Source organism: Schistocerca piceifrons, chromosome 5 (assembly GCF_021461385.2).
Source record: "Schistocerca piceifrons isolate TAMUIC-IGC-003096 chromosome 5, iqSchPice1.1, whole genome shotgun sequence".
In the NCBI taxonomy this organism is placed as follows: domain Eukaryota; kingdom Metazoa; phylum Arthropoda; class Insecta; order Orthoptera; family Acrididae; genus Schistocerca; species Schistocerca piceifrons.
In genome coordinates, this window is record NC_060142.1 from 470,557,492 (window position 1) to 470,579,683 (window position 22,192).

The 22,192-nt window shown below is 37.1% G+C and overlaps 1 long non-coding RNA gene across 1 annotated transcript; it reads right to left on the bottom strand.

The window, feature by feature from the left end:
* Positions 1 to 19,912: 19,912 nt before the first annotated feature.
* On the bottom strand, positions 19,913 to 20,522 carry LOC124798373. The gene is made up of 3 exons (XR_007016938.1): positions 20,369 to 20,522; positions 20,218 to 20,289; positions 19,913 to 20,042 (listed from the first exon to the last, which is right to left on the bottom strand). It is a non-coding gene; the product is annotated as an uncharacterized LOC124798373 (long non-coding RNA).
* Positions 20,523 to 22,192: the final 1,670 nt, after the last annotated feature.

The window sequence follows — 22,192 nt, forward strand, 5'->3', positions numbered from 1 at the left end:
GATGAAGGTCATGAGCTACGTGACTGAAATATCGTGCAAGTACGACGCTGATATCCGGCAGAACACCCAACAACCCAAGATGTCATTAGATCACCGGGAAAGCCTGAAGAGTTACAACAAAACGTTTACTGTCGATTACTTAAGAATCTGTGCAACGTAACAAGAGTTAGGTATACGATAGTATAGAGTGACACTTAATATGCTGAACGACAAATACTTCTGAATAAAATTTAAGATCAGTATTGCTATCAATTAAACATTATATTTTATATCTAAAAACAAAGATGATGTGACTTACCGAACGAAAGCGCTGGCAGGTCGATAGACACACAAACAAACACATACATACACACAAAATTCAAGCTTTCGCAACAAACTGTTGCCTCATCAGGAAAGAGGGAAGGAGAGGGAAAGACGAAAGGATGTGGGTTTTAAGGGAGAGGGTAAGGAGTCATTCCAATCCCGGGAGTGGAAAGACTTACCTTAGGGGGAAAAAAGGATGGGTATACACTCGCACACACACACATATCCATCCACACATATACAGACACAAGCAGACATATTTAAAGACAAAGAGTCATCAAAGGGACCAATATTAAAACATGACCCCACTCGACCCTCTCCAAATCTAATGAAATTTGGGGTGAAGGTTCTATATGATCTTTGATGGTTATATACCAAATTTCAATCCAATATCATCAGTGGTTGAATTTTTAGGGGCTTTTAAAGAGAGGCTACTCATCTTCACATCACATATGAAGGTGCAAATGTGCCAAGTTTGCTAGACCATTTAAATGTTCTAGAAAACATTTGGTCATTTGCTTTAATATACATAGACTACTTTTTAGGCTGAACTACACCATGGCAAAAATTAGGGATTTAGCCACACCTAAATACAGATACAAGCCTCTAAAGTGGCTAAAAAATTCATTGCACTATTCTGAGAGCCAAGGTCTGACTGACCACAGCTACTTTTCGTATGAACCAATCACACAAAAACTTCAGAGGGTTATGATGTCTATATGTGGATAAAATTTCATTAACTTTGGATGCCTAGATGAAAAGATATGCATCTGCAAAGTTGGCTAAAATTTTCTACATGCAAATTGTGTGGTATTTTTGGGGGGCAATATCTCAACTGTGTCTTGTTCAATCCTTTTTTTCTTGGCACAGCTGGAAAGAGCATGCTTTAAGCTTTCAAACCTATATTGTTTAATTTCTGGATCTTGCATGTTGATGAGCAAGAATACCTATCAAAAGTAGGGGAAATGGATTATTGATAAATACAAAAAATTAATACTGTTTGAAGTTATAAGTCAAAAAGTGTAATTGTAGTGTCTTTTAATGGTATAAGATTTGCCTGTGGTTTAGGGAATGTAACTATGCTAATAAGAAACATTTTTACATTATTTTACAATATAGAACATAAATGTAATAAAACTTCAGAATATGCTCTTAAGAATGTAAAATCTAGAAGATCATAATGGAACGCTATGTTGCCTTGGAATGTTTTAACCCTACAGTGCATAGTGATAGATATATGGATTGTCACTCAGTTTCCACCGGCATTATAAAACAGCAATAGTTTTTTAAAGGCTCACAGCGGTTGTACATTGCTGAATCGCCACTTTCAATTGTTAGTTCCAATATTGTCATTTTTCATAATATCAGTCTTGTGTGCAGTTTAGTCTTTGGTGTTGACACTGTACAATCTTAGTGTTGAGTACTGAGTGTTTGAATAATCAATAACCATTATTGTAGCTGAAGGTAAGCACTAAAACAGTATGTTTTGATACGCTAATTTATATATTTTATATACAAACAAGTCTGAATCTGCTACACTTCAAACCAGATTATTCCTGAGCTTTCAAAACTGCTTGTTATAGGTTAGTAAACTATTGTATAAAATGAACCAAGAGACTCTTGCACCTTGCTAGTTTGGTGGATCCGACGGAGCTGATTATCATAAGTCATCACCTTTCTATTATGCAAAAAGTCAACTACAATCAGTTAAGGAAATGTTACCAGTTCATGAGGAACTTCTACAACGTAGGTCTGTGTTTTATTTTACTCAAGATGCCCATATTTGTCCATACAATAATGCTTTGTTGATGACAAAATTTCCTGCAGAAGACTTGCTGCATCCCTTTTGGTAAAGAAAAATGTGTAATGAAGAAGGCTTTAACACCAGTAACCATTGCAATGTCTGAGAGGTTGAAGTTACTGACTAAATTAAGTTTTTAAACATGATCGTAAAATTGTACCAAACGTAGACATGAATTGGCTCAAACAGAATCATTCCACCAGGGTAAGCAAGAGTCACTATCCACTGAAGACATGGACATTGTTGATGCTTGCTTTTCTGCTAATACTTCATCATCATCAATTGGAGAATCACCATTAAAGCTTCAGTACATCAGCAAAAGGGATTCAATGGGACACATAAAGCGCAAAGTTCTGAAAGCCCAAGGCGGCATTACTAAGGAAATTGTCACAGTTGCTGGTGAGAGTCAAGTAGATGTTACTCAAATGCAGACAGAAGAGTGCCAAAAATCTAAAGACATGGGCATCTTAATTGAACATAAGATTAAGCTTCAGACTTCAGGCAGTTGCAGTAAAGTTCAAATTTTGATCCTTGCTCCATATAGCTGGACTATTGAAAAAAGGCTAAAGAATTTGCTGTTTCAACTAAAGTGGTGAAGACGGCTAGGAAACTAAAGATGGAAGATAGGATTTTGGCAACACCTGCTAACCAAAAACGAAAAAAGCTCAGTGTTGAAGTAAAACAAAATGTCCTCATGTTTTTGAAGATGAGTTGTCTCGCTGATGTCCTTGCAAGAAGGTTTGTGTTGCAGTAAGAATAAATAGGGAAAGATTCACAAGCAGAAATGCCTGCTCCTTTTTAACCTGAAAGAAATGTTGACTGCTGGTTGTAAGCAATATGGAAATCAACTGAGATTCTCTAAATTTTGTGAGCCCAGGCTGAAATGGTGTACTGCAGTTGGTGCTTCTGGAACACATTCAGTATGTGTATGTGCAGTTAATCAAAATTTCAAATTAGTGTTGGCTTCAGCAACATCCATCCAAGATGACTACAAGAATTTGATGGAAGAAAGCTGTATGCAGTTTGGAATCAAAAGATTGAATGTTGCAACGTTGTGAGGAATGTCCAGGAAAAATGCAACTAGAGGCTTTTCTTGAAGATGCTTTTAAATACGATGACTCTGAAGAAACAATGGAATACAAGCAATGGTCCATGCTGACAGAGACACATTAGACATGTCAGAAAACTGTTGAAGATTTCATGGAGGCACTGATTTTGAAAATTACTACCAGTTTAAGACACCATCACTTTGTGTCAAAACACCTAAGTTTATACCTTAAGCAGCTAAAAAGAAGTGTTGCAGAAAATAAATTCTTTATATTGATAGAGTTTGCTGAGGTTTATTTATTTGTTGTTAAAGATGCTGTGCAAGGATTTCATTGGGAGAAAAGTCAGGCCACATTAAATCCATTTGTTGTCTATTTTGGTGACAAAGAATGTCAGAGTATTAGTATTTGTATGATCAGCAACTGTCTGTGTCATGATGCCATTGCTGTCCATGCCTTTCAAATAAAGTTAATAGCATATTTAAAGACAAAGATTGAAACTGTTAAGAACATTCATTACTTTAGTGATGGTTCAGCTGCTCAGTATAAGAATTTCAGAAATTTCATCAAATTATGTCGGCACGTAAAGTCTGCAGATCCCCTTAGGTAACCAAATATTGACTCCATATGATTTATTCAAACTCTGTGATTATAGTATTCCAGGCATAAAGTTTATTTTACGTACCAAAAGAAGAGGTTGAAAAACAAATCAGCCTAATCAAGACACAAGGTTGCCATGGAATATACAATATCTGGAACAAGAGAAAATCATCAATTTAAGCAAATTAATTGTAATCAGCTCAGAGCAAGCAGAGTTTGCTACAGCATTCTCAGCTTATGCCTTCGAAGCAGATGAAGAAATTCCAGCAATCTCAACTGCAAGTTTACAACCAGGACTATATGTTGCATGTATATATGACAAATTTAGGTGGGTTGGAATCATGTGTGAAGTTTCACATGAACAACAACATGTTCTCATCACGTTTATGAACCTCCACGGTTCTGCTCGTTCCTCCACTGGCCTACTGCTAAAGACACATGCTGGATTCCTGAGCAAAATATTTCCATGACTTTAGAAGCGCCATCAACATCATCATCAGGAAGACAATAAAGTTATCAACAATCTGTCCTTAACAAAGTTGTGGAACGGTTTAGCCAAAAATAGAACTGACTCTTTAGTAGTTTTGTTTTGCATTTTTCTGTGTTGTGTATTATATTTGTTTTTATGCTATGTGTTAAATTAATGTTTGAAAGTGATTTATATACTGGAATAAAAAAAATTAATTATGGGACTTCACGAGCAAAATATTTCACTTTTCTATCTTCTCAGAGTGCTAAAATAATAACTTTTGAAACGTATCCTTACTCATCAGTATGCAAGATCCAGAAGTTAAACAATATAGCTTTGAAAGCTTAAAGCATGCTGTGCCAAGGGAAAAAAAAGGATTGAAGAAGACACAGTTGAGATACTGCCCACCAAAAATACCCTAAAATTTGCACGTAGAAAATTCTGGCCAACTTTGCAGATGCATATCTTTTCATTTAGGTATACAATGTTAATTAATTTTGATACATATATAGAAATCACAGGTAAGAATAACTCTCTGAAGTTTTGGTGTGATTGGTTCATACGAAAAGTAACAGTGGTCAAACTCCAGCTCTCAGAATAGTACGACAATTTTTTTAGCCACCTTAGAGGCTTGTATCTTTATTTAGGTGTGGCTAAATCCCTAATTTCTGCCATAGTGTGATTCAGCATAAAATGTTGTCTATGTACATTAAAGCAAATGACCAAATGTTTTCTGGAACTTTTAAAAAAGCCGAGCAAACTTGGCACATTTGCACTTTCGTATGTAATGTGAAGATGCGTAGCCTCTCTTTAAAAGCCGCTAAAAATTTAACCACTGAATATACTGGACTGAAATTTGGTATATAACCATCCAAGACCATATGGAACCTTCACACCAGATTTCATTAGATTTGGAGATGGTCGAGTGGAGACCCCTAGTCCCCTTGATGTGGAATGACCCTCCTGTCTTTAATCTCGTACATTCAGAAAAACTGACAGTTTTGTCTTCTTTTATTATCTCTCAGCTGTATTTAACAAAACTATTTCAGTAATAATCAGGCTACTAGATGGCCAGCTGGAGTGATAAAACATAGTTAATACACAATCCTTAATGTTTATACTCAATATGTTTACAAGGGCCTCACAAGACTGTATTTTGTAAACCAATTTCCAATTATCGCTTCAAGCAAACACTCCTTCATCAATTCTGGAAATCCAGCTCAAACTGCTGGTTTTCCACTTCCACAACTGATTTTCGTTTCTATGTAAATTCGCAACCTTTTTGAAACATATTTCATTTGTGAGGTTACGCCCTGTTCTTAGATCTAAAAATTTTCGGCGGAGTGACACCTCTATATCTAACTGAACAGAAATAGTGATCATGCTGATTAAATCAGAAACTGAAACACCTGTCTCCCAAATGTCAAATTGAACTGGGCTAGCAAATCAACTTCAGGGCTTCACATATAAACACCATAGAGAATAACCATGCTCGAAATTCATTTTTCATCTTCCAGAAGATATGTTGCATGTCAGTGCACCGACTGTTCCTGTTATATTGTGCAATTGCAAAATTCTGTCTCTGGGAGGGAGTTCTATGTTACTAATGTAATAGACAGGCTTTGAAATACTCAGGACCAGTTGAAGACTACCACAGTTGCCAAGTTCGGTGAGTCCTGCCATGACCACTGTAAATATTTGCTCAGTCAAGTCTGATTTCCTATTGATCCTCCCCCCCCCCCCCCCCCCCCCAAAAAAAAAAAAAAAATAAATAAATAAATAAATAAAAGTAAAAAATAAAAAAATAAAAAATTATTCAGCATAACAGGCTCAACTGATACTAGTCCTGCTGCCGAGAGCATCTTCACTGTTGATTCTATTTTTCCTTAACTGGAAAACTTTGATGAATACCACGGTAGTTGTTCTGTCAGTGAGCTGCCGAAAATAGGGATTTTCATTTCTGTCCCAGTTGGTCACCGGCCTGTGTGGAAATACCAGAAACACTTCATGTTGCTGACCGGCGAGGTACACCTTGCCTGCTAGACAAAGTGTGCAATGTAGGACAGAAGCGGTCTGAGATTTCCACTGCTAATCCACAGGAGGGCACGTTTGAGTAAAGGGTCCTAATGTCTTCGGTTTCTTGGGTCAGCAACTCAAGTTAGGTGTGAAGTACAAAGGCAGACATGAGCTTAAAGCCTGCGAAGATCCAGACATATACTGGCAGTACCCGCCCACCGCACTTAAGCTCCACCCCTGACTGGCAAGATGCTCCACCCAGCTGTAACAAAATGAAACACATCAACATTGCAGATATGTTACTCCTAGAACAAGAAAATAGAAATAGAATAGTTCATTGTCTCATAACATACAATTTCAAGCTATTGACTTAAAAGTACAGGAGACTCGTCAAAACACAAAAATTGGTTTACGATTTTCCTGATAATACCAGTAACATAATATACAGTACTGAATAATTACTTAATTAAGCAATTAATAATTTTTCTTCAAAAGTAACAAACTTTTAAGATTAATGGTCCAACGTACTTGCTCTCTCCTGCTCGTATTTTCAGGTTGTCACTTATGAATTCTTCTATTGAATAGTAAGATTTCTGCACTAGTTTCTCATATAAGAATTTTTTCAGTGTTTCTAAATTTATGCTGAGAAATTCTCTTCCTTTCACTTTGTTGTAAATTTTCATACCAATATAATGTGGAGTTTGAGCATAACGTTTTAAACGGTGGGTGTACAGCATAAAATTATTTTGATTTCTGGTGTTGTAATTATGTTGAGAATGATTTGCTACAAATAAATACTGAGTGCAAAGATAATCAGCTCATGTATGTATAGTGAGGGAACACTTAGTATACTCAGATTTTTTAGCAGTGGGCGACATGATTTTCTTCACCCTACATTGTGCATATTTTTAATGATGGTTTTCTGAAGTTTTAGTACTCGACACATATGGTTTGAGTTACCCCAAAATACAATTCCATACCTTATTACAGACTCAAAGTTAGCCGTGATATACTACTTTTCTTATGCCCATACTGGTAGCATTGTACAATATTCTCATTGCATATGCTAGGCTATTTAATTTATTTGCAAGGTACTGTATGTGTGACCCCCATGATAGATTTTTATCTAATTGCATTCCTAGGAATTTCACACAGCCAGCTTCCTGCAAATCCTGGTTTCTGTGACTGACCTGAATATCATTTAATTTTGCTTGTTTTGTTTTAAATTGCATTAGTTGAGTATTTTCCATGTTTAATTTTAACCCATTTAAATAAAACCAGGTATCTAAGTTTTCTAAAGTATTTAATACAGTTTGTGGAATTTGATCTGTAATGTTACTTTCAGTGATTAAAGATGTGCCATCTGCAAATAAAACTGAGTGATCATTTATGTAAAACAAAAACAGAATGGGACCTAAGACAGAACCTTGGGGTACTCCATGTGAAATGGTTTTCCATTTTGAAGGATAAGTTCCTCTCGCTGATGTTATAATGTCTCTTTGTCTTCAGTTTATTAGATAGGATTTAAACCATTCTAATACTGTGCCCCTAATTCCATACTTTTCCAGTTTGCAGAATAGCAAGGAGTGATTCACACTATCAAAGGCCTTTGATAGGTCACAAAAAATTCCTGTGGAGTGCAGTGAGTTGTCTAGATATGAGCTAATTTTATCTACAAAATTATTTATAGCAGACATTGTGGTTTTGCCTTTTTGAAATCCATACTGATTTTTTGAGATTATTTTAAATTTTTCTATGAAATTTTAATTTGTATGGTGACTACCGTCTCAAATATTTTTGATAGTGATGGAGGATAAGTTCCTCTCGCTGATGTTATAATGTCTCTTTGTCTTCAGTTTATTAGATAGGATTTAAACCATTCTAATACTGTGCCCCTAATTCCATACTTTTCCAGTTTGCAGAATAGCAAGGAGTGATTCACACTATCAAAGGCCTTTGATAGGTCACAAAAAATTCCTGTGGAGTGCAGTGAGTTGTCTAGATATGAGCTAATTTTATCTACAAAATTATTTATAGCAGACATTGTGGTTTTGCCTTTTTGAAATCCATACTGATTTTTTGAGATTATTTTAAATTTTTCTATGAAATTTTAATTTGTATGGTGACTACCGTCTCAAATATTTTTGATAGTGATGGAAGATGAGAGACTGGATGATAGTTTCCCATGTGTTAGAACAGTTTCCAACATATGATGCAAAGACTTTAAGTTTCAGGTATTAATGTAAGTGTTTAATGGGCACTACTCTGATAATAACTGTGTGTTATTGATGATAAAGAAGAAGTATCTATAGCTTAAAATGGATTACCTAATGGTATTTACAATGGTCATATTAAGTGCCTATAGCAAATATGTGAGTGGAACAAAAAATCATGAATGATTTAAAATAATAAATGAAAACAAAGTACAAGTGTGGTGACTGTTAATTATAATGTGGGCCAATTACCATCAAATGAATCTCTTAATGTAAGTGATCTTTCAGCAAAACTTCACAGTTCACAAATAATGCAGTTGGAAGTGTTACGTATGTTGGTAATAAAAACTTATGATGCAGCAGATGGCAACAGAATTTATTTAGCCATCCAAAAAACTCTTTCCAGGTCATGGGACACAGAACAAACATAAATCAAAACAGTGACACAGCCCAGTATAAAGACTGTAATATGTTAGTAGATACATCAATGTAAGCTTTATCCACCAAACAGCTTGCACTATTTGCATTACATGCACTGTCTTGTTTCACGTCTCTTGTATCTCAAATGTTCTAAAAATTCTGCCGCTGAATAGAAGCAACGATCTAATGAGAACAGGCATGCCTACTTGTTTACAATGTTCTTAATTGACTCAAAATCTTTATACTTATAAAATGTAACTTGACTCATTAGACCGAAAGAAATGAAGAATATAAGAATGATAATGATAACAAAAGTGTTATGAAGCCTGTCATATTTTCCATACACAAATATGAGGTATTTTATTATTATGGTATTTGGGTCTGTATGTAAGGTTTGAAGTAGGTGTATTGCCCCTATGAATTATTGTTATAATTATGGAATGCTTCAATAGAATGATTAATTTGCTTCAAAATTACTTAAGATTCATTGATTCACTTTAAGTTTATCTGTAGTGACTTTAATGTAGTGTGGTTGCAGGTGTGGTTGCAGGAGTACCTTAAAGAAGTAGGAGCTCTTATTTTGTACAATTGCTGTAGCGTCTGTTCTCATTACGAAAGTGAATATTTAGCATTTTCAGTAGTACTTTTTCTTAAAAGCAACTCGTTTACTAGAAATCCCACTGCTCACAACATAGGCTGAAATCTTGTGATACATAAACATTAAAATATCTGCGTAAGTTGTCTTAATAATTTCAATTTCATTAAAACAAGGCAGCTGCTAGCTTGAGTAGTGTATATTTTTACCCGAACAGTGTAATTAAATGATTTAATTCCTATTAATCAACACAGTTTGTATTAAATTACAATGAAATGCAGACCTTTAACTGCTTGCGATAACAACCGGGACAGTTGAAAATGTATTCCCCAAGTGGAACATGAACCCAGGAAACCTGCTTACATGGCAGATGCTCTATCTGACTGAGCACCGAGGACACAGAGGATAGTGCGACTGCAGCGACTTATCTCTGGCATGCTCCCCGGAGACCGACATTCCCAACTTACTGTCCACACACTACATTTGTAGTGGCCCTGCCCGCTATACTCATTACTCGCGGCAGTCAACTACAGATTCCCGTAAGAGTTTGAGCAATTTGAGTGCATCTGCACTGAAGATAATCATTGGCCGGTAAGCCTTATCTATATGAAGATGGCATCTGTTCTTTCAAACATGTCAGAAAGAACAGATACCATTGGTGATCTTGCAGCTCTAAAAGAATGAAATTATAATGAAATCCAGACCTTTAGCTGCTTACAGGTGTTGATAAATATCAATGGGGACAGTTGAAAATGTGTACCCCAACCAGGGCAGGTGCACTACAAATGTAGTGTGTGGACAGTAAGTTGGGAATGTGGGTCTCACGGGGAGCACGCCAGTCGGACTGTCCTCTGTCCCCTCAGTGGCTCAGTCGGATAGAGCATCTGCTATGTAAGCAGGAGATCCTGTGTTCGTGTCCTGGTCGGGCACACATTTTCAGCTGTCCCCGTTGATATTTATCAATACCTGTAAGCAGTAAAGGTCTGGATTTCATTGTAAATTCATTCTTCAAGAGCTGCAACATCACCAATGGTATCTCTTCTTTCAGACATGTCCAAAAAACAGATACCATCTTCATACAGTTTGTATTCTTTACTAGTTAGACAGATGTGATGTAAGCATACAATTTTTGAGTTTTAAATGTTCAAAAACATATCAAAACAATCTTTATAATGTGATTTCTCTAAAACCAAAGTAACTACTAATCAATTCTTCTGCCACTATATCTCTAATTCAGTATGAAAACAGTGGCAACAACACGACACAATTTATTGTCGTGTTTGTGTACTTACAGCCAATTTCACGTCCTTGACCAATCTGATACATTCTTTACGGTTAAACTTAATTCTTCTATCGAATTCAACCATGAATAAGAAATACAGGAGCTGATATAGGACAGTGAGTAGGGTGATTTGTTGCCAATCTTGTAGGAAATATTCACCCTGGAGAGGGGATGGAAAGGGGGGGGGGGGGAGATGCAGTGGGGAGAACATTGGGAAAACAGAAGAGGCTCTCTCCTGGAACTGCAGAGTATGCAGCAAGAACAATTTGATTGGAGAACAGAAAAGGAAGCAAGGAGGAATTGATCAGGTTCAAGAGAGATAGAGGGGAGGACAATGGTTGGGAACGGCCAGCTAGTAGGAAGAAAGAGAATGCTAGGTAGTAGCCATGGGCAGGATACAAGCCCTCAGTTACAGAAAAAATTAGGGTGGCATACAAGACATGAACATTTTCAAACCAAATTCAGGGCTATGTCAAGTGATGGAGGACTTACAGACTTTAGTTAAGGATTTCTCAAAAGATGACAATGTGGTGATGGTGGGTGGGGTGGGAAACTGTTTGGACGGGAATGGGGCATGTGACATAGGTGGTGACCTGGACAAGACTGCTTCCCTGACTCATGGCACCAATGCACACTTTGATGAGCGGTTCCAGTGTTATGATCAGCCACATCTATATGGAGCTTCAGGCAGATTAATGTGGGTTTACAGATGACACTGATGGCAGTCAACTTCACACATGTTGCTGTCATGCCAGTTGCTACTAATCAGTAGATGGTGTGTCACTAGATGTAGCCTAGACCTAAACAGGATTAGGAAGAGAAGATTGGTACAGCAGATTCATCAAAATATGTGGGGTTGATCTAGGGCCAAGCATGGTGAAATATTTGCTGTCATACATAGGAGAAGTAGATAACAGATTCCCTCGACTAAAGAACATCTGCAGCAAATAAAAAAATCTGAAACAATTATTCACAATATGGATACTACATGTCACAAGAAAAAAAAGAAACCATTGGAAAAAGTATCATGGGACATTTCAGAGCATAACAACCCTTCATCAAATCATACAATCAATAAAACATAAAATACAAGAGTCTGAAGTTGAGATTCTATCTTTGAACTGCACAGTAGTTTCTACCACTGAGCACACATGTGAAGACACAGAAATCCAACGTGTATTATCATCATTGCATGAAAGGACAGACTCGTATTGTAGGGCTATTTCAAAGGGTTGAGGATTGCGCATTTATATAAGAAAAGGAATGCAGCTCATATCAGGTATGTCCTTGCTACAATAAGTGAAGACAAACACTTTGAAATATCAGCTACTGAATTAATAGGGCTTGATACAACCGAGAAGTTAAGCATATTGTTTGTGTATCGAATTCCTAGTGGTAGTGTGGACACTTTTTTTCAATAAATTAACAGAAGTTCTAAAAGTCTCAAACAAAAAAGTAAACATACCTCTCTGTGGAGACATAAACACAAATATCAAAACAAAACAAGTAGAACCCCCATCAATATTCTTCAGAGTTTTGGCAGGCCACTGTTGGTCAATAGTGCAATAAACATTACTGCAATGACTCCATCAGTGAGTGACAATGTGGCCACAAATATAGTCAGGGAAAAGTGTGATGTAGCTGTAAAATATCTTTGACTGTCAGACCATTTCTGGCAAATAACAGAAAAATCTGGCATGGAAAAATCCCCTGAACTGCAAGCTTACAAGAGACATCTGTCAGAAATAAAAATAGAAAATATTTCAAAATAACAAGCAAAAAATAGAAAATATTTCAAAATAACAAGCAAACCAAAGTTAGGATGAGTTACCCAGAGAAACTGAAGTAAATGTGAAAATCTCAATTTTTGAGATTTTTAAATTGAATTTTGAAAAGATATTTCGAAAAGCACCAACACCATATCATTGTCTCACAAAAACAAATGGATAACAGCAGATATTAAAGTCCTCTGAACCATTAAGTACCTCAGTTCCATGAAAAAGTTGTAGTGACCCAGAGTTGTTAAATAGCTATCCTGAAAGTTGTGATAAAACTATCAGGGGTCAAGTATCCATTGATGACGAGAGGGAGGGATCTTTTGAGAAGGTTCCCCAACTCCTCATCTACCACGAGCTGCTGGAGTTGACATTCATGTGTGAATGAGGTGTGCTTGCTTACATGAATGAATGATGTGTGTTTCTCTTTTTCTGATGAAGGCTTTGGCCGAAAGCTTATGTTTAAGTGTGTCTTAATTGTGCCTGTCTGCAACTTAACGTGTAAATCCTTATGATAAGCAACAATGTGTCTTTTTCCTACATTATTGATATTCCTACCTGGAATTTCTATTGTTTGAATTTTGACAAAATATGTTAATAATGGGCCTGTTTAATGACATGCTACTTATAGAAAAGGAAACAGTGAGGCTGGCTTCTATGCTCCAAATAGTAGAAATGCTGCGAGAATTTTGGATTGAGGTTAAGATGTACAACTCCTCATTTCAAGTAAAGGAATGGTAGCATGTAGAGATCTCATGGAGCTGATTTTAAATGAAGTGTTGTATTAATGGCTCATGAATGCAGAATAAGTCACTAGTAGGAACAATAAAGATCTAGAAAGACTGTTACATTGATTGTGACAACATTTATACTTACCACAGTACATAAACACAGGTATTCATGTGTCCAGTAGTTAGGGAATTCATCACCAGCACCATACCTCTCAGACTGGAGATGTGATTACCCCATTTTCCAAGCAGAAAAAGAAACGTAATAAATAAAAACAATGAAAGGAATCACACTCAGTGGACTCTGAAAGTAATTGTAGGCCACCAAATCATAGGATTTGTGGCCCTTTCTGCTACAACAATGAAGACACTGTGGGGATGTAGAACCGCTGGCTATACCCCCCAATAAAATCACTGTCCTACCACAGCAAGAACGACTGTATCTTTGCCAGATCAGTTCTCTGTAGTACGCACTCTATGTTACACACATTGTGTATATGCTGCAAGAATAAATGTATTCATAGTAAGTGATGGGAGTGCGAGTGATTATTTATTGTTTTAATTACCATGCCTGCTCCCCACTACCTACAACACCAAAAGAAAAATATACACTAACCAACTCTCAAAAAAATCCTGTGCCTACAAGTGATCCTGTCATAAGGACATAAGAGTAGTGGCCATGGCAGCTGGAAGACTATGGAAGAAAATGCTTCAATATCAAACTCTTGTGGTAGACATGCTACCCAAAAATCAAATACTCCCCAACCCACACAAAACCAATGATTCAGCTCAGTCTGAGAGCCCTGCTTGTCCTACCCCACTGATCAGTTGCTCACTGCCACAATAGGAGGGTAGAAGAAACAAAGTAGATAAAATTGCACCCATGCAATGGGTTACAGAATTCACATAAAGGGACTGAAGCTCATAGTGCGGGAAACACAATCGTGTGTCTGTTCGCAAGGAACACTTTTGAACCTATTGACAGTCCTGTGATGAGAGACTATAGCCTCCACTGAAGAGGAGACATTACAAATGACAGAGCAAAAGGTGGGCTGGTTGCATTTGTCAGTGACACGTATCAGCCTTTAATGTGCCCTTAATCACCTCAGTGTGGGCAGTGGTACATGCCTACTTAACATCACGGTTTCTTCCACCACATGATCCGTGAGAGTGAGACCCTCTAAGAGGTTACTGCACAGTTCTCTCAGATATTTCTCCTACTAGAAGATTTTTATGCATACAGTGCAGTATGAGGGTGAGTGGCACCTGATTGAGGGTTTGAGAAATTGAGGGTTTCACACAGACTTCAGCACTGCTGCAGAGTCACCTACTAACATACACCTGTTCTCACCCTGCATGCTCATCCTGATAGAAACTGCACATTAGGAAGTGGCTGACAACCTCTGTGTATGTGGCTTCTTCCCCATCTGAACCCACACATTAGATAAACTAGACCCAACAGATGGAATGCCCAAAATGGCTAACTGGGCAAGGGCAGCCAAATAGCTTTCTTTAAGCATTATGAAAGCATCAAGGCTTATGTGCACTTCATTACTTCTATGTTCCACCAAGCTCCTCACACATCTATCCCTAAGAATTCAGATTAGCAAAGAAACATCTATTGACTTTGTGGAACAATGTCTGCCATTCTGCAACCAGGTGCAGTAGGCTCGCTATGCACATACTCATGTAAGGATAATAATTAGAGATTAAGAAGAGTTTATGGGTTCCTTCAACAGGTCAACTTTTGCAGATATTTGTTTCTAATTTTTGATTGTTATTTTAGAACATTTGAAATGATCAACAGAATTGTTTTAATGTTTTTTCTAAAGATGCTGGATAATCCATATTAGTCTGGTGATTACTCAGCCACAGTACTCTTGTTTGTGTCTGATTATCTTATTAAGTTTGTCTTAAAAACCCTCTGTCATTTTCTTTGATGGAAGATTTTAGTGTGTTCGGAGAGTGGCTGTGGTTCGCCAAATGTTTCACATTTACTACTCAGCAAAATTATTCTGTTATATTTTTATTTATTTTCCCCTTTTTAATAAGTTTATCTAATGACTCAATGTTGTTTTTAACTTTTGTTCTCTGAACTTTATTTTATTAAATCCCCCAAGAATCTGTTGGAGTGGGTCATAAATAACCACATTTTGTATACATTTATACATAAGTATTACATATTGCTGTTTTATTTTGTAAAATAGTATTATTATACCATTCTATTATTCTGAAAACCCTCACTCTAAAGTTAAAATGTCTGATTTAATTTCTCATTTATATTACTCATCATAGTATAGTAGTACCTCAGATACAACACATACTGAACATATAACAATTCGTAACACTGTATGTTAGAAAGTTATTTATTTCATTTCATACTATATTTAGCTGCAGCATATGTGTTCATCAAACATCACTTCACAACAAAATGCTAGACATCTACCAACATATCTCATAATGAGTTTATGGAGGCAGTGAAAGTGATTACGTAACTGAATTTGCTGTGAAATCGAAATTTACCAAAACACATTGACATTCATCGCAGTAATGGAAATTTCCTCCCATGAAAAGAATCCATCAGTCTCATTATAACATCAGATCCAATATATTTAGTGACTGTTGACAGTTGATTTCTCAGTAGTTAGCTTACATTTCTCTCTTGAGGTCATTTTTCATATTAAGTTTCTTCAGCAGATCACCACTGAAAATGTAGCTATCCTATTTTCTCTGAAAATTTTTGCATGTCGCCACAAGATTTTAAATATTATCCATTATCTGTACTGTGGGATCTAATATTTTTATTTTAAAAGTGTTCCACACAGAAGTAAAAGTTTCATTAATTGAATCCTTATGCAATCTTGGCTATTGGACATAGAGGTGCACAGTAAAACTCCAGGCATTATGTGTAAACACACAGAACATAAGAAAACTATCTTGTATGGGTCATATACCTAGACAAGCAAAAAGGGACCAGACTCAATTCTGGCTCAATGTCCCATGGTACTAAAATAAACTGGCTAATTGTCCAATAAGTCATGTGCATTGGCATGATGATAGGTGTTACCAGTTCTCAACTCAAGCAAGCAGCAGTACTGTGGCACATGGTGGCAGCACTTGGATTTCATTGAAGAAAACCAAGAAACTGCAGGATAATGGTATAAATGGTGTCCACCATTCCTTTATTCGTTTATGTCAGATCCCTGTTTTTCCACCATTAAACATAAAAAATAACCTGGCTTCATGAGAAGTGATATACCAATGAGAACCATTTGTGATGTACCCACCACGAAAATGAAATATTCGACAGTGCAATAAAGTGTACTCTTTTTGAAACATTAATGAAATGTGAAATTTGTGAACCTGCCTGAATCTGAATCCACATACCACACCAGCTTCTGTAGAGTAGCTCTCTTGCCAATTGAGCCAGTCATCAAACTTTGATAAGCTATTACGTCTTTCTATATCTTTCCAAACAAAGCAGTGGCTCTCTCAAAGACCTTCCAGGAAGAGCTTTATTGGTTGAAATGACAGAGTGAAGAATTCTTACTAACAGCCTGGGGGTTACTTTTCTGTTAAATTTAGAGATATATGGAGGGAGGTGCTAGAGATAAAATTGTGAACCGCCTGTGAGGTTTGCTTCACAGGCTCAATTTGCTTTCACCTTCAGTACATTTACATTACATCACATATCTAGGATGACTTGATTTTCATGACACCACAGCACAGTGACTAGCATTTAATTATGTAAGATAGACAGTGCAATAATGAAGATAAAATTCCTTATTGATATAATTTTATTGAATCACTAAATATTGACTCCCATCTAGCCTGGGAGTCAATATTTGTTGTTTCAAAAAGATACCATTATCTTTGGAGGTGCAGTAATGTCAACAATTAAACATTAAAAAAAGTGCAAAGGTTACAAATGAATTCCTTTCACTTTGCAAACTACAGACTCAATCATAGATGTCACTGGTCCTACAAATAATATATCAAACTATATTTGAAAATACAATCTAAGCTACATTACATGCCACAATTTCAATTGTTTATTTGGATAGTAAACCATATTCACATTTAAAAGTTGTACAATTTAGAACAATATGAAATAATTCCATACATACAGTGCCAACAGTACAGTGAAATTGCAGCATGATATATACATCATATCTTGTATAAAATAATTTAACATTTACTGAGTGACCCTGACAATATACAGCCAATCACTTGATTGCAGATACATTAGTACAAAACGAAATGCCATGTATAATAAAGTATTAAGAAATAGATTACAAAAATACATAGTCACGTTGTGCACTTAAGGAGAAATCCTGCTTGAACTATGATGACATTGAATGAGCAATCAGACATTACTGTAAATGACAGAAATAAATCTGTAAGGATTGGGAGTGCTTATTTGTTTTCTCCTCCAGCAAATTTTGATGTTACTTTCCAATTCTTAAAAACATGTGTGCATAGATCACAAGAGCAAACAAGATTTAACAGTAAGGATATGGAAAACATCCTGAGAATCTAACAGCAGTGCCAGATTAGGACATTCTTATGTTTAAGTCAATAGTCCTGCCTTAGAAGACAACTACTGCAATTATATGGTAAATACCAAACTATTTTAAGAAGATACAATTAATAACTTTGCAGCTGTGTTATATTACATCAGAAATGTTTCAGAGAGCATATTCATTGTGTTAAAGTTGTCAAAAGACACACACAAATTCCTCTCTTGTGCCAACCTGTTCATCTTGAAGTAGCACTTACAACCATCTCCTCAATTATTTGCTGCATGTATCTGAGGTAAACTAGCAATTTATGGAGGAAAGTCAAATGAGTGCCTTTAAATGTTTAGTGTGTGACCACATGTTTAATTATGAAATTAATCTCAGGCAGCATATTTGCAAACACCATCAACAGGAACTGCCTGTTACCACTACAGGGCCTGTAGCTTCTTACCAAACTTACATGTGTGACAACAGTTTTTCTCTAAAAATTTTAAGGAGATTGGATTGATCATTTACAAATTGCTCATGAAATCAACATGAATTCAAAATACCTGCAGTTTTTAAGTGAAAATGAATTTTTACAGTGGAAAGAAAAAACTGAAAGTAAGACAAATTCAAAGTTTGTTAACATGCATGGATCTGCTAGCCCTACACATTATTATGGTGCAATTGGTCAGATAACTTCACCTACAAAGGTTAAATTGACAGCCAGCAACAAAATACATGGAAAATGCCCTGCAGAGATGAAAGTAACTGTACTAAGTAGTTTTGTGTCGACCCACACTGGTCATAAGCAACAGTTAAGCCACCTGTCACCGAGTCAAAAAGAACAAGAAACCTTAGGTATATGTATTGAAATAGGAATTCCATTTGACAAAGCTCTAGACAAAAGCTCAGTAGTGACCCTCACACATCAGAATTCGCTTCATACTTCAATACACTTTATGAGGGAAACATGAAGTGAAGTGTTGGGCCTACTGTCATAGAATGTATGCTAGTGTCAACACCAACATGCATGTGGAGAGTATGCATAGAATGTTAAAGGAGATACATGGTAATGCAAGGCAGATAAAATGACTGGACAAAGGCATTTCTACACTGATGTCCATAGTTACAGCCAAGATGTTTGACTGGCTTATAGCAAATGTAACAGGGAAAGCTACAACCAAAGTTCAGGACATTTATCATAAGCACAAAACTAGTTAAAAACTGGACAATGACCTAATTAATAAGATACATCGTGACGGGGAAGTACCATCTACAGGGCTATTACAAATGATTGAAGCGATTTCATAAATTCACTGTAGCTCCGTTCATTGACATATGGTCACAACACACTACAGATACGTAGAAAAACTCAAAGTTTTGTTCGGCTGAAGCCGCACTTCAGGTTACTGCCGCCAGAGCGCTTGAGAGCGCAGTGAGACAAAATGGCGACAGGAGCCGAGAAAGCGTATGTCGTGCTTGAAATGCACCCACATCAGTCAGTCATAACAGTGCAATGACACTTCAGGACGAAGTTCAACACAGATCCACCAACTGCTAACTCCATTCGGCGATGGTATGCGCAGTTTAAAGCTTCTGGAGGCCTCTGTAAGGGGAAATCAACGGGTCGGCCTGCAGTGAGAGAAGAAACGGTTGAACGCGTGCGGGCAAGTTTCACGCGTAGCCCGTGGAAGTCGACGAATAAAGCAAGCAGGGAGCTAAACGTACCACAGTTGACGGTTTGGAAAATCTTACGGAAAAGGCTAAAGCAGAAGCCTTACCGTTTACAATTGCTACAAGCCCTGACACCTGATGACAAAGTCAAACGCTTTGAATTTTCGGAGCGGTTGCAACAGCTCATGGAAGAGGATGCGTTCGGTGCGAAACTTGTTTTCAGTGATGAAGCAACATTTTTTCTTAATGGTGAAGTGAACAGACACAATGTGCGAATCTGGGCGGTAGAGAATCCTCACGCATTCGTGCAGCAAATTCGCAATTCACCAAAAGTTAACATGTTTTGTGCAATCTCACGGTTTAAAGTTTACGGCCCCTTTTTCTTCTGCGAAAAAAACTTTACAGGACACGTGTATCTGGACATGCTATTCAGAATTTCATTATACTCAAATAATGTTACATCTGTTACATTTACTGTATACACACCTGATCCACTATGTTGAACAACAGGCTGCCATAACATAGTGCATGGTTGCTCCACAACAGGGAATTGATTTTTGGTGTCAAGCCCTGCAAATAAATTTCATATCACAACTGAGGCAAAATTGATAGGTACTGAAAGATAGCATACACTGTACTGCAAGTAACTTTTACATCACAATCCAAACACACTACATTGCAACTGAACAGCAAAATTCTAAATTTTACTTAATCTGACATGTTTATTTGGTATGGGGACATTACAGAAGTATCACACATATTTGGAATGATGGATCCCATCAAGTTTTACCTGTTTTGCTGTGCTGTACATCTGGAATGGTATGGCTATGCTCCACACGAACATCATGATTCATGTCAAGCTCTGCAAACAAATTTGATGTTATAATGCAGGCAAAACTGACAGGTAGTGAACAAAAATTTTTATATTAACCATGAATTACATTTTACTCTCCCAGGTTCAATGCGTAAACATATCAATTGATACATACTCTCACCCAGACATGATCTTACTATTTCACAGATTTCTTCAGCATCTGGAACAGCCAGAGAAATATTACATGCTGTTCCCTTCTTGGTAAAAAATAGCAGTATACACTGTGAAAGCCTACGGGCACATATAGGGACATCAGTGTAAGATATACCTTTCTCCAGTCGTTTTATCTGCCTTGCATTACCGTGTATCTTCTTTAGCATCGTATGCATAATCTCCACATTCATGTTGGTGTTGAGGCCAGCATATATTCTACGACAGTTGGCCCAACATCCCACATTTCCTGCATAGTGTGTCTTGAAGTATGAAGAAAATTCTGATGTGTCAGGGTCAATACTGAGTTTCTGCGGTGATTTTTGCACTTATTACTGAAACATATTTACATTGCTCAACATTGACTTTGATTTAATGAGCTTGTATGCCTCGTTTCTTTTATCCAGATCTGCAATTTTCCTCTTGATATTAGTTTTCCACACTCTGTCCTCATGCAGATACAACAGTCTCATCTTACAAGGGAACCTCCCCATCGCACCCCCCTCAGATTTAGTTATAAGTTGGCGCAGTGGATAGGCCTTGAAAAACTGAACACAGCTCAAACGAGAAAACAGGAAGAAGTTGTGTGGAACTATGAAAAAACTAAGCAAAATATACAAACTGAGTAGTCCATGTGCAAGATAAGCATCATCTAGGAGAGTTCGAGTTCAGGAGCGCCGTGGTCCCGTGGTTAGCGTGAGCAACTGCGGAGCGAGAGGTTCTTGGTTCAAATCTTCCCTAGAGTAAAAAGTTTACTTTCTTTATTTTTGCAAAGTTATGATCTGTCCGTTCATTCATTGATGTCTCTGTTCAGTGTAATAAGTTTAGTGTCTGTGTTTTGCGGCCGGACCGCAAAACCGTGCGATTAGTAGCCGAAAGGATGTGCCTGTCCAATGGAAACCGAAAACATTTGATTGCAAGGTCATAGGTCAACCGATTCCTCCACAGGAAAACACGTCTGATATATTCTATACGACACTGGTGACGGCATGTGCGTCACATGACAGGAATATGTTGTCGACCCACCTAACTAGTACACTTGGTGAATGAGTAAAAAGATTCTTCTACCTTGCCCAATTTAGGTTTTCTTGTGGATGTGATAATCACTCCCAAAAAAGTGTGAAAACATAAGAGTTTGTCACATAAACTGCAACAAATGAATGCAACAGTTTCACAGTCGCACAGTTTTGTCTGTGCTCTGTCAAAACATGTTTTTAACATTTTCAAATTTTTCCGTGTGTAGACCGTCAAATGCTGCATATGTCCAAGCAAATCTGAACATGTCCTGGAATTTTGGAGAGCGAAATTGATTATATGTGAGTGCCTGAACTTTGATAATTGTCTGAAAATAAAAAATTAAAGTTTTCTCCCGAGGGAAGACTTGAACCAAGGACCTATCGTTCCGCAGATGCACACGCTAACCACGGGACCACTGCGCTCATGTGCTCACAGTCACCTGTATGTTGCCTATCTTACACATGGACTACTCAGTTTGTATATTTTGCTTATTTTTTCATAGTTCCACACAACTTCTTCCTGTTTTCTCGATTGATCTGTGTTCAGTTTTTCAAGGCCTATCCACTGAACCAACTTATAACTAATTCTGAGGGGGGTGCGATAGGGAGGTTCCCTTGTTAGGAGCTCCCATTGCCCTATTCCATGAAATACTGTTCAGGTCTGCAAAATCAGACGTGAATATGTTGGTGCAAATTGGTCAACTGGTGATTTTATGTACTGTAAA